Source organism: Syngnathus floridae, chromosome 2, assembly GCF_059516105.1.
Source record: "Syngnathus floridae isolate MCC-2025c chromosome 2, RoL_Sflo_1.0, whole genome shotgun sequence".
Classification (NCBI taxonomy): Eukaryota; Metazoa; Chordata; class Actinopteri; order Syngnathiformes; family Syngnathidae; genus Syngnathus; species Syngnathus floridae.
In genome coordinates this window covers 22862501-22875323 of record NC_142414.1, presented here as the reverse complement: position 1 = coordinate 22875323, position 12823 = coordinate 22862501, and the positions used below count along the sequence as shown (strand labels likewise).

The window sequence follows — 12823 nt, the reverse complement described above, 5'->3', positions numbered from 1 at the left end:
GTCTCTTATACAACTTGAAATTAATAATGCGTGTTTAGCCGTTTGATAAACAGGCTGTACTTGTACAGAACTCTTTTACCTTTGGTACTCAAAGCACTAGACTCTGCTTCCTCATTCACCAACTGATGATATACCATCAGGAGCAACTGGGGATTCGGTGTCTTGCATTTTCGTGCTGCTTGTGGAATGAGCGCATTTGTGGTTTATTTTGTGCAGCTAAGGTTTTCAAAGCATTTAGCAACCTTTTGCGTCGCACCTCATTGGGGTCACAGGTGAGCTTGAGCGAGGTGAATGAGCAAGTCTTGGCCAAAGGCAGGGGAAATATACAACCATTAACACTTAGATTCAAATTTTGAAACTTGAACTTAACATGTTGGAGGAAATCCACGGAAGCAAGAAATGAAAATGTAAAGCGAACAAAGTTGTCTGAACATTAGACCTGTAGAAAGTCACTATTGACGTTAAGACTCTCATGCAAATTTGATGAATTTGATCGCGGTGCAGACAGATTCTCAGAACTGCAGACAAGAGTAAAATGTAGATTCAAATCGTTGAATGCATTATTATTATATGTTTTACATTAAAAAAAAAAAAGACCCCTTTGGCTGTGACACAGCAATGGGGGGGGGGGGGGGCAACGTGAATAACTACAAAGACTCCCTTGCTCACAATATCTTTGTTCCCTGGCAGATATCTTTGCTCATCTTAGTAGTTTTCTGTATAATGCTCACTTTTTATATTTGTCAGGAAAGTGACAGCATCAATAATACACACCAAACACATGCAGAACATTTGTCACTCAAAACACTATAATTTCTAATTCATCTCCTGGGAAACCTTGACTAGCCACCATTTGCCACACTGCCAGCCATACATCAGCCAGAAATAAAATACACACTCCATCACTCTATTTTGTTTTTGGATATCATATAAGAATATGTATGATTGTGGAGCTATATTTTTCAGCAGAGAGAAAAAAAAAAAGCATACCAATAGATGGCTGGTTTGTTTTGTGAATATTATCTCAAATGAAACATAATTTGGAAACAACTAATGTTTTAATTTCTCCGTTTCTGCAAATTGTATAATATAACATTATGATGTAAGCAAGTCCCAAACTAATACATTTACATGCCTGTGTTCCATTATGTGCTTAACAACAGATCCCAGTGCTGTCAGCATTGGAACATTTTGAAATAGCACAAGGACAAAAAGGGTTGACATCTCTGGCTGATTGTGATGTGATTACACACACAAAATATTACGAGACAGAGAGAGTAGGTTGTGACAAATTGGCAAGGAAAAATAAAACAGCATGTAATGAATGGTGCGAGACACAACAGAACACAAGCGAAAAGGCTGTAATAAAAAATGTGCAATACAAACAAGGCCTTGGCAATATTCCCACTCTATCTGCCTGTCAGTGGGACTTCATTGATATTCAGGCAGAGCGCTCCTTCGAACAGCACATATCAAAAGGCAGTGTTATGATCAATAAACATGCCAAGGGAATTAAAACGCCTTTTTTTTCTTTGATAGCATTGGTCATCTGCCCAAAAACTGTTTAGAAAGGGGATCTAGCTCTCGAGCTCATAGGTTGTGAGTAACTGAGTTGGGTTACACCAGAGCAGAAAATCTGATTTTTAAATTTGTGGCTCTGCTGAGCCTCTTGATCCTTCTTTGCTCAACTCTGATGAATGAGGAATTCATAGCCTCTCTGTATTTTAATTTTACGCAATTGTGGCTAATTCAAAGCGGTGATAATAACTGCCAACGCTGCCGCTTGTGAACACAACTTTCGTTTAAGACAAGTTACATTTTGGCAAAACTACTTGTGTTTCCGTGTTTTGGGAAGCTGTGTGACACCCAAGTCGAACGAGAGAGTGCACGGAAATGAAGATAGAAAAAGATGCAAAGAGTGGAGCTCAAGCTGGGTAGGTCAGTGATAAAACAGGAAGCTGTAATTCCACATTTTGTAACATTTAATCATTAATAGTTTTTATTTGCGCAAGCTTTCACAGACACTTTGCAGGTGAGTCATGAAAGAAATTAAAAACATTCGGTACTTTTCAGATGTGCATCACGCTGCATAAAGATCTTTCGATGGCCAAACGTCCTTAGTGACCGCTGAAGGCTCATCACACTTCCATTTGCACTGGAGCCAAATGCTGTTGCAATTACTATCAGTCACGGCAAACGCAAGTGGAACAATCAGAGTGATGAGAATCAGTCTGCAACTCCTTGACACGCACACCCACACCCACACGCACCCACCCACACACACACACACACACACACACACACACACACACGCACACTGAGAGAGACTAGAGGTAATCGTTAAAACTTGGCTCAGCAGCACCACTCGGCCACCTGCTGCCATCTTCATAGCTTTGCTTCTGGCACTGGCATAGCCGTACCTGGGACACTAGACATTAATTCAGCTTAATTATCTCATTGTTTAATTGTCTGTGAGCAACCTAATGATCTTATCATACTGAAGTGCGATCAACACCTGGTTGTGACAAACTCAAATACTTTCTTAAGTGGACGTGAAATGGGTCAAAGCTGTAGTCCTCTCTTGCTGAGACCACCTCGCCCCCACGGGTTATTTTTAATGCACCGAGGACAAGCCTGACCTGAATTTTCACGCAATGAATTATCGACGCACGTTCAGAGTTAAATATAACATACACACACGAATGAAGTAGACACGAGTGGTCAGAGTGGACAATCTACATTTGCCACACTAGCAACTGCCTGCAAATGTATCGGTCCACTTGTGTGTGGGTTTTTTTTTTTTTTTGCATGTTGGAGGAAGCTGGAATATCTGGTGAAACCCCACACAAGCACAGTGAGAACATGCAAATTCTATACAAGACAGCCAGAGCCGAGATTCAAACCCAGAATCTGTTGACTTTAAGGCTTGTAAGAACACCAAAGGTCATCCCACAATATAAACGTAAAAGTCAAACTGCATCAGTTAGAACTAGAAGCAACATGAGCAGGAAAAACAGCAGAGAAAATCCTTGGTAGGGGTAAAAGCGAAGCGTTTCCATATGAAAATCTTAGATTTCTACTCAATCCTGTTGTGAGAGCAAGCTTAGTGCACGATAGCCCGTGTGGATGGAGCGCATGTGGCTAGGCAGGGATGGCATTTTCAGGGTTATTGGGTGGACTGATGCCCACTCTTTGTCTTCCAAATCCAGGGGGAATCCGCTGGCCATTGTGGCCCCCAGCTTGTTTCTAGCCAGAAAGCTGAGAGAGGGGATTTCAGCTCCACAGACCCGATGACTACAATTTTTTTTTTTTTTAATTGTTCTCTCACTTTATCCCATGTGTCTATGCTGTCTGTCTCTATATGCTTTGTCAGCCCCATAGTGCAGTAACCAAGTTAAAGCAGTGCAGGGGCTTGTGCCTGCTGTGGAGTATGTGCCGCAGCTCATTATAGCTGATGTGAGCACTTTACATTTTCACCTTTTGTCTCGGTTAATGGGCGTAAAAAGCTTGGCTTTTTGGAGACAATGCTATTTTTGTTGAGTCTAAAATCCATACTTATCCTCGTTTTAGCCACACAGCAGCTCCCTTCAAATCAACAGCGTGGAGAAGCCCCTGAAACAGCATGTCGACTGTCAGACATTAGTCAAGTTCAGCTGAAACCGCCTCTAATGAGATTCCTTCAGGTGGGTTGGCAGTGCCTCGGGGCAGAGGGATGCACATATTTCCGGTGTCTGGAAAGTGCTCCAAAAATAGATTTAGCTCACAATGAGCTTTAAATTGTCTCCCTCTACAAGTTCAAGGAGATGACACCTCCACATAATATAGTGGTATTATTTTTATGTGGCAACATTGCGGAACATAAAACTCAAACAATTTTAGAAGTCACACTTTCATCCTGGAGAAAATTGCTCAGTGTGCAAGGGACCATTTATAGCCCACATTATTTGCAATGAGAATCTTTGCAGTCTCTATTGCCATAGAAACAAACAAAGCCATATACCGTTAGGGAATATAATTATGAATGTAATGATTTGAGCAGACAAAAAACATGAACGTGTATTTTCATAGAACGAAATCAAAACTGGGTGGCAAAATCAAATAATTAAATGATTTCAACGTAAAAAAAAATATTTAAATGTAAAATGTAATGTTTTATGACCCTGAATAATGTGGAACCAATTATTGACATTTAATAAAGACTTCTAACAAGAAACAAAACATGTTCTCTCTTAACACAGACATTCTGAGTCACCCTAAACATTTTAACATAATTTGCATTTACTCTTGCATGAAATCTTTTTACTTTATTATAGATTCATTTTTTACCTGAAACACTTCCTAGGTGTCTTACTGACATGTCTGTGGTATGCTCTTATCAAAATGCCCCAGGAATAAAGAATTCTAGACATTTTGCAACAGCTTTCTTGCCATTGTAAAATTTTTGCGGGTGGAGCCGTCTCCATGTCAGCCCCCTAACCACCCCTTGTTCTGCTTGCGCATTCCTGCTATTGTTTGGCCGTCTCCTCTTCGTAGAGAATGTTCACTGATCATTGCCTACAGTGTGGAAAAACAATTTTTAATTCGTGTGGATGAGGAGCATGAAAATGGCACCAAACACAAGTGACCACCCACTCCACCACCACCTCCTCCTTGATGTCACATAGAAATCAAGCAAGCACACTAAAATTGAGGACCGGCTCATTGCATTATCATATGTAGCACCGAAATACACTTGGCACTTCATGTAGCGGAATGGCGCATGACACTGCCATCAAAAAAATACACCGTGCACCCATGTATGCAACTTCACATACCAAATAATACGCATTAAGCTAATGCAACAATTTGGTTAAATTGTACTGCAACCATAACTAAACGTTGAAGGCAAGGCTCTGAATAAGTAATAGCAGGACAAATTTGTTCGTAAAGTAGAAAAACATTTCTGGGTCAACAACCATAGTTGGGAACTATGAACAGACACGCTGACACATTAAAGTGCTAGGAAGCACCATTTGTTTCCTGTCTCACACTGGGCCGTGCCGTCCCTGTGCTCCATTTTCTGTCTCTTTGTGCCCTGGACTGTATCTTGGAGGGGGGATGTAGGTTGGAGAAGAGATGAGCGGCGAGGCATGCTCTCCTTTACAGAGACGTGTATCATGAATCAGTGGCAAATCACATACACAGCGTAGGGATAAATGACTCAAATTATCCGTAATGAAAACAACTGAAATGCCATTGGCTCATACACGGATATCACGACTTCACGAAAACCTGAAAAGACTTTGTGGTACATGATGAATCTTTTAATGCCTCTGGAAAAGCGATGATTAAGCATCTGCCTCTGAAGACAGTTTCAAGGCTTAGTTTCATGCTGAGATGCAAAATATTCAAGAACTGTGAAAAATTAATCAAACCAAACGCGGTAGTTGAAGCACAGAGGAGGCGAGGGCAGATGTTCGGGGGGAGTGGGAAGAAGACAGAGAAATAGCACAGAAAGCGTAACCGTCCAAAGTCAAATCCTTTTTAAGTCACACAGCTTTGAGTTTCCGTGAGATGTTTATCATTTTGGGATTTCAGTTCAGTGAGCATCCGAAGGATCAACTCAAAATGTGTGTTTTGATCCGACTTTTTTTGTGATACCATCATAGAAGATATGGATACGAGGAAAACCATGATGATGACCATAAAGCCAAAAGCTGGTGCCCTGAACATGTGTCTGAATTGCTATAAGCACAAGATGACAATGTGACGATGATAATGTGAAGAAACTGACATATAAGTATGAAGAGGTTCAAACATAGAGCACCTCTGCACCTTTAGTAGCTCAGCATTGGTCGTGTAGAATCAAAAGTAAGTGTGATTACAATTGTCAGTTGAAGCTATAGGAAAATGTAAACATTGTGAGGGAAGGCATCCAGCAGCAAAGTTTGATGTAATTGGTATTCACATGATTAAATGGAGCCCCCTCACATCATCCTCTGCCAACTATCGCCTATCTGTGTATTTTAGCTCTTGTTTGTTATGCCTCCCATCTGAAGACAATCACTTGCTGCTGATTGACCAGGACAGCATCGTCAGCATAGAGCTTTTCTAACTTTTTCCACTATATGGAAGTCATCCAAAGCATCCTCACTAAAAGGGCAGGTATGAATTGATTGGGGCAATATTTTGTCCTGTGTTAATCAAATTCAGCTCAGCATTTGGTGTCTTTTTTAGAACATGACTGGCCGTCACAACAGCTTTCACATAGACATGAAGAGATCTGCAGAAACTGGGAAACTGCAAAAGTAATCACATCAGAAACAAATGAGTTCTAAAGAGTGGGAGCTTCATTTTGAAAGCTTCTCCACCCGATCAGCTGTTTTTAGGCACTCACACAAGGAAGTGGTGACAGCTCTAACAAAGACTGGAGTGACAGTCGAAGGTGTCAGCAAGGTAAGAGATTTCTCTCTTCACTGGAGAAAACAATGTCTGAAAAAAAGGAAAAGAAACTTAAAAATTACTTTTAAATAGAAGACAAGATGAATGCTATAGCACAAGCAATACCAATGTAATAATATCATGATAATTGTTTTGCCCCACATTCAATCAACTCCTCATTTTCAATCAGTCCGACAAGCAAAACCTGATTTGAAGCCTAATCTTGTACAAAGACAAATCAAGTGTCACTCATACCCTCAACGTTATACCAGAACAAGATCAATGAACAAAAGCTCCTAAACTTATTCATACTTTGGGGGCACACTGGTGCAATTTGTATTGGTTCTAACCTTACTATTTGTTGCCAACCAGTACAGATTACATCATAATTAAAAATTTATTTTGTGGACTCCTGGCGTCCATAAAAGTTTTCCATAGATGCGACCAAAAATATTACAACCTGTTGCTGCTGCATGACTGACAAAAAAAAAAAAAAAAAAAAACTTTAGGAAATCCCCTTGAGAAGAACAGACTTTTTGCGCTCATGATACATGCTTAGTGGGACATTTCCGTCGGATATTGCTTGCACGCACGCACGCACGCACGCACGCACGAGGAGTTGATGTGATAGGAAAGGCTTTTTTAAAACAATTGATGGAAACACTACAGTGTTGCTTCAAGAAGACAAACTACTGTGTCTCCTCAGCTATGGAACAGAACTGGTGCTAAATAAATTTGATTTGAGTCAACACCTCACATGGAGCAGTTTGCTAGCTTTGCCACCAATAAAAACAAAAGGCCAAAGAATTAAGAGTCAGAAAGATTGCATTCCCAGAAAAGTATTTTAGCATTTCGTCAATATTTTATTTGCTATACACAGTGTTGTAATTCATGTCATTCTCTAGACGTGCATGTGCAAATACTTGCGTGATCAAACACATATTTTGAAATAAATAGCAAGAGCAAAATACTACAGTGTTTACAATTCTGATGTACTGGATTTAGTTGGACACCCCTGGCTTGGAGTATATAAAAGGATGGGGATAAATAAATGGTGGGTAATGTGCACCGTGTAATGTGCGAGAGTGAGGGAGAGAGATCCCGCATGAGCCGAGTGGAGCGAGGGATGCATGGCTGAGCAATTCTTGTCCGGTTGGCTGCTTGTGTAAGTGTGTACGGTAGGGGGTCCCCGTGAGAGCTTTGATCATTACCGAGTGTGACAGAGGAGTTCTGACAGAGAGGTAACACCCACCACCCCGCCCTAACCTAACCTGAAACACGCACACACACATGCATCAGATACAACATTGCCATGACCGCTTGTATCACCGCTTTACACGGCAGATGCAGAAATATGGCAGAGGGTTCATCCAATTTTTTTTTTCTTTTTTTACCTGGAGGGTGGAACTAAACAATGTTCCTATTGGCTACAACAAAAGTAAAAATGTCTTTCTTCTGGTACTTCCAAACGAAATAACTGAAAAAAAGATCCTCACGCAGGGAAAAATACAATCGCTTAGAATGAAGAAGGAATCTTTTCTGGAATGCACTGACCAAAAATTTGACCAGCTGTGGATCCTGTGAAAGGTTGTTTGAGGGTGGAGACTATCCCTGTTGCAGTTTGGTCTGAGCTGGGCAGAAACTGCTCAAGTATCAACTTCACAAGACTATGCAGATGGTCTGCCCTATTTGCCACCGATGCAAATAGACTGCAACGGAAAATACTTGCTTCCCCCAAAGTGTAATTTAATTCAGTTCAAGCCTTTTACTCAAACCTGAATGAGGGCACTGTGGTCACCTTGGGAGCCGCATTTTATGACCGATTCGTGACTCACTGTTATAAATCTGAATAACAGTAATAAAAAGTAGTGTTTCAAAACATGTGCAAATAACTGCATATCACATTTCAAAATGAGAACCGTATTGAGGATGAACACAATAACAACTGCAAATAAATACCATCTTGGCACAGATCATGCAAATGAATGCTCCTTTGGTGACGATATAACTCAACGCACCAAAGTAACCTACACTAACACAGTATTTAAGTCATAATTACAGAAAATATTTGCTTGAAAAATAGGCACGGCGCTCCTCTGGGGCAAGGAGGTTCAATAGTCCCGTCAGTCATCTGGGCAGTATAAATATAAGTAAAGATGCTCTCAACTCAATTTACTCACAAACACTCTTGAGATCTGAGCCTGTTCAAATGAAAATAAAGCTGCGATATAGAAAGCTACGACTTATGCTGTTGCATAAATGACGACAGGTTCAATGCAGCATTAAGGAAGAGCATTTAATTATTCACTATTGCTGGCACGGATAGGAGATGAACAATGACTTGAAGAAAAATAATTTGTCATAATTGCATCATTTCCAGACAATGATAGTGAAATTGGATCATTTCCCAAGGCACCCTTGATGCTGTCTCATGACACACCCGTCTCACACAGCTGCTTGGTTGGGAATCATTGGGCTATAAGCTCCTTGCAAATAGTTCAACCTTTTTATTGTCATACAACAGGTTGAGGGTTATCAAGTGGTTAGAATCTAAATGAAGCCATACACAGGGATTCTAATACATTACACACAATTTACATCTAATGAATAAATTCTTAGCCTCCACATTCCAAATTAGAGAGCCAAAATTACAGTCTACACAAGAGCAAAGCCTAAATGAGCTTGTTGCGGGTTATAATTTGGTATTTTATTACACAGATGTTAACCTCTGACACTGCTCGATATTCACTGCCCCTGAAAATGACAGACCCGTGACCCCCACTGGCAATCAAATCATCCATCTCTGAAAATTTCAGCACGCACACACTCTGGGCCCAATAATGGAACATTAATTTCCCAATTTATTTTGTCTCTGCTTTCCAGCCTGACAGTCCTTCAGGTGTTTTCATTGTGGTTCGCTTTTCAGACAGCCTGTGAACTAGTAATTAGTTTCTCCTGGCTGTCTGTCTCACAGTCTCTGTGTGTGTGTATACGTGTGCCACATCCAGCCAGAAATCAATTTCAGGCAGCGATCTATCAGCTTTTGTAGCAAGCGATCCAATCATCAAATAATGCATCTGATATCACGCTGCCAAGGTGGTCTGTTCGGGGAATGATTCACTCTTGCTTTGCCTTATTCACGTTCTCGTGAACGCTCTCATTGTATTACACGCACAGTCGCACACACACCAAATTGTGGTGATGGATCGTATTTGGAAACACGACTAACTCAATGTCATCACAGGAGGGGGGGGAAAATCTTTGCAGTTTTCCTCCTCTGTTCGATATCATCAATCTGAGATGTTCATGCTTTGTTTTTCTTTCATTGGCTTTTCTACATCAGCCACAACCGATTCTACAGTTCGTAATTAACTTTTTGTCTAGGTGTCACTGTGTCTTGATGGATTTTGCAATCTTCCAGCCATTTAACACCGTTTATAAATACGAGCATTTCAATTAACTGCATGTGACCATCTGTAGCTAACACCAAAGTGCGATGCTTTCCTAAACCTTAGGTGAACTAGATTTTCCCCTTGGAAATATAAATAAACAGTTGCTGTGTTACACTGTTGCCATCATAAAACCTTGCTGTGCAGGCAATGTTTTGTCAATCTTATAAATGCGCAAAAAAATGTTGATAATTAGATGATAGATTTTCTGCTCTGCAATTGGCATCATCTTCGCAGACACTGGTTTTTACCCAGTTCACTTGTGTGTGCGTGTGGCTAAGAGCTGGTCATGTTTGTCCTCTTGAGACTTGGAGGACCACACACCTGCTGTTCGGCATTGTGTCAGTATTTCCATGTAAATGCACGGGTTTGTGTAACCAGGAGCAACTGTGTGTTTGTGTGTTTACCAGCTGCATTCACTAAGAGTATGAGTGTGTTGGCTGAATGCAGCATGTGTGTATGTGTGTGTGTGTTTGTGAGTGTGTGATTGTGTCCGTGTGAAACATTGATGTCATAATGTACAGCCTCTCCCATGGAGTGATATTGTCATGGTTACCACAAGAAGACAGGGGGGTGCAAAAAAATCGATATAAACATCAGTTTTAGACACGCGCACGCACGCACACACACATACGCACACACACTCTTTTTTCTCACTTGCAATTATCAGTGAGCCCAATATCAGGCAATCAATAGACACGCTCATGCTCCAAGTGACCCACCTGCCGCAAACACAACACATCTTCACATGCACCTCCAGACTCATCTTTCTGTTCCGGTAAGTTGTCATTGACCCATTTCCACACATTGTTCCCTCGCTTGGTTTGCTGGACGTCTCCCGCTCTCCTTCAGGAGAAAGGTCAGCTCTCACCGGGAGACAAACCAGCCTGTTAGAGACAGAATGGGCGGGAGTCATAGCCAAGTCTATTTGCATTTACTCATTTTAAAACTTCTTTCACTTGAACTGGATCATACACACTTCTAACCCTCCAAACTCAAAAATTGTACAACAGCTGTAACATGAACTATCGAGTGCACTTTTACCATTCAAATGAAAAATTATTTTGAACGGTACACGGCACACTGTTGAAAAATTAATACGAGGAAATTTTTTGTTCACAAATGAACAACAACAAAGTACTTTTTTAGTCTAGAAAATGACATAAATGGTCCAAACTGGCATGGGGATCTCTTTTTATTTACAATGTATGGGTATAAACAACACCTCCCGCCCTCCCTGTGTGGAGTTTGCATGTTCTCCCCGGGCCCGTGTGGGTTTTCTCCGGGCACTCCGGTTTCCTCCCACATCCTAAAAACATGCTTGGTAGGCAGATTGAGCACTCCAAATTGTCCCTAGGTGTGAGTGCGAATGGTTGTCCATCTCTGTGTGCCCTGCGATTGGCTAGAAACCAGTTGAGAGTGTCCCCCGCCTCCTGCCCGATGACTGCTGGGATAGGCTCTAGCACGCCCGCGACCCCCGTGGGGACAAGCGGGATAGAGGATGGATGGATGGATGGATGGATGGATGGATGGATGGATGGATGGATATAAACAAGTGCTAGGCCTATGTGAATGCAAGCTGTGGCACATGTACTTTTCTTGTTTTTGGAAAGTCTTCCGTTCACAAGGAGCAATGCGGCATGCAGTGCTGAAACCTTGCCGTCTTTAGGTTGTTAATCGTTACCTATGGGTGTGTTAACGTTAGCGGCAGTTCATTAACTATGTCTTAATTAACTGTCACATTCAATTTGTTGTCGTTAACATGAAACAATGACCGTCACAAATGCAAAACAGTAAAATCGCAGTTTGTTCCATGTTTGTGTCTACATTACCTTGAATGATCCTAACATGCCACAAAACCAATCATGACTAACAGCATCTCAGTTGTTCTTGTCTGTTGAGAATGAACTGGTGAAAGTGCTTCTAAAGGATGTCTACCATTTAGTGGTGAAAAGTGTTATCGCAACAAAATAAACCTGAGCAGATGTTTTAGGTATGTTGCCTATCCCTGACCTGACCTTGAGCCTCACCACAAAGGTACATATTTCCAGACAGAGTACAAAATTTGCATCTTCTTTTGTTGACATCGTAAATATGCTATTTAATAAGTAGGATACATACACTGTGCATTAACGCAGACATTGTGCATTAACACATCGTCTCACAATCCGATAATTAAATATGTGACATTATCAGTGTCAGTTGAGATATATAAAATACTTTTTCTATGATAATAGCTTTCAACACAGCAAGGCAGGAGAGGTGTTAGGTTGTAAACTTCACACCAGAATCCCGAGATTGCATAATACTTTTCCTTGTGATGAAAGTAGTGGTGCTTGTTTGAAGGGCGCCCTATGCAAGACCCCCTATTGGTGTCCATTCCCCACCAAGACCCACAAATGGATTGATGTGTGAGGTGATGGTCACCCTTCTTGGAATCACAGCCAGTAAACCAAACTTAAAATGGTCTTCATATTTTTGAATTTTGTCATCACTTCACATGATTCAGATGACTGACTCATATTGTATTAATTGCGCAAGAAGACTTTCAAGAATACTTTAATGTTGCCTGCAAAAGCTCGCAACAATTTTTACTTGACTCAAAACTATCAATAAAAAGCTACTAATAAAATGAAAGGGCAATGTATTGGTGTGATTATAAGGGTTTCCACAAAACAACAAAAAATGTAACTGCTGTAGCCCGACGCCTAGTCTGTAAACAAGCACAGTGCAGCTCAAGTTCTGACAAATAGATGTATTGGTTTTCTGTATGTTTAAAAAGTATCTCCCAGTCAGTATTGACAATAAACTTGAAATAAATGTGAAATAAGAATGAAGCCTCTGTCTTACAAGACTATTTACTAATTATACCTGACACTGCCGTCATCCAACGTTTATCTCAAATTTGTGCTCTGTCGTCAATCTCTTTCGAAGGTTGGGTCACTCATATTTTG

The 12823-nt window shown here is 40.9% G+C and overlaps 1 long non-coding RNA gene across 4 annotated transcripts in view; it reads right to left on the bottom strand.

Annotated features, from left to right (window-relative positions):
* Positions 1-12823, bottom strand: part of LOC148402639 (uncharacterized) — a 45537-nt gene that overhangs the window by 5595 nt on the left and 27119 nt on the right. For 3 of the 4 annotated variants that reach the window (XR_015857179.1, XR_015857178.1, XR_015857180.1), the window contains exon 3: positions 10592-10756. This is a non-coding gene — a long non-coding RNA (uncharacterized LOC148402639). Of the gene's footprint in view, positions 1-4156; positions 4555-10591; positions 10757-12823 lie in introns of those variants that run through there. The other variant, XR_015857181.1, reaches the window with a different exon arrangement.